Here is a 907-nt window from a genome sequence, read left to right on the forward strand (position 1 = left end):
TTTTTATTCTGAGACAAAAGTCTTGATTTGTCTTACAAAGCAGCCCTTTTCCTAAAAAATAAAATAAATATAACAAAGATAATTTTAGTAACACAAAGTGTCTCACTGAAAAGATCGGCTGTTTTCTCAACAGCCTCATCACTGCATAAAATTAACTGGAAACAGAAGCATCACATTTCTGCGTGTTTCACCAACACTGACATGGGATCTGATTTTTTTCTTCCCCCCTCAACTTAGTGCAAGTTCAGTCATCACATTGAACAGTAATTTCAAACAAGTAAAAGCAAATCACAAACTCTTACAGTTCAGTCAGTTTTAGCTGAAATTCACTTTTAACATGATCAAAGTAAACTGAGGTCAGGTCTGCACAGGACTAACACCAACGACACAAACTCTACAGCGCATGACTCGAAACACTTACATCATATAAATCATGTTCCCAGACACATTACTGACAGAGTTATCAATTAAAACATTCTTACACAACACAGACACACATGCATGACCGACCTGGTGGCAAACGTCATTTGTGGGCTTCAGATAAATAAAACCTCTCCTGGCATCAGCTTTCAAACAGAGACATCCCCGCACATTAAGGCCAGTTCTTTTAGTGCAAACACAGAAATGCAAAGTCAGTCTTAAATGAATGTAATGAGCTCCATTAGTCGAGGAAATGAGCCAGATTATTAACATCAATCACTAAACCAAGTTGTTTAATGTTAGATTATATTTTCTTTGAGTGCTGAATTATTTTCTTTTCATTACGGTCCGAAAATTATTTTGTACCCACGCTACCAACTTAAATTTATGTGCAAGTCACACAGTTTCTTTGCAATTTTAACTTGCATCTCATTTCAAAACATTTTCAGGGCTTTCATGGTCACGTTTCCACTATTGGAGACATTTA

Source organism: Pundamilia nyererei, unplaced genomic scaffold (assembly GCF_000239375.1).
Source record: "Pundamilia nyererei isolate P.nyererei 1_Seehausen unplaced genomic scaffold, PunNye1.0 scaffold00334, whole genome shotgun sequence".
Classification (NCBI taxonomy): domain Eukaryota; kingdom Metazoa; phylum Chordata; class Actinopteri; order Cichliformes; family Cichlidae; genus Pundamilia; species Pundamilia nyererei.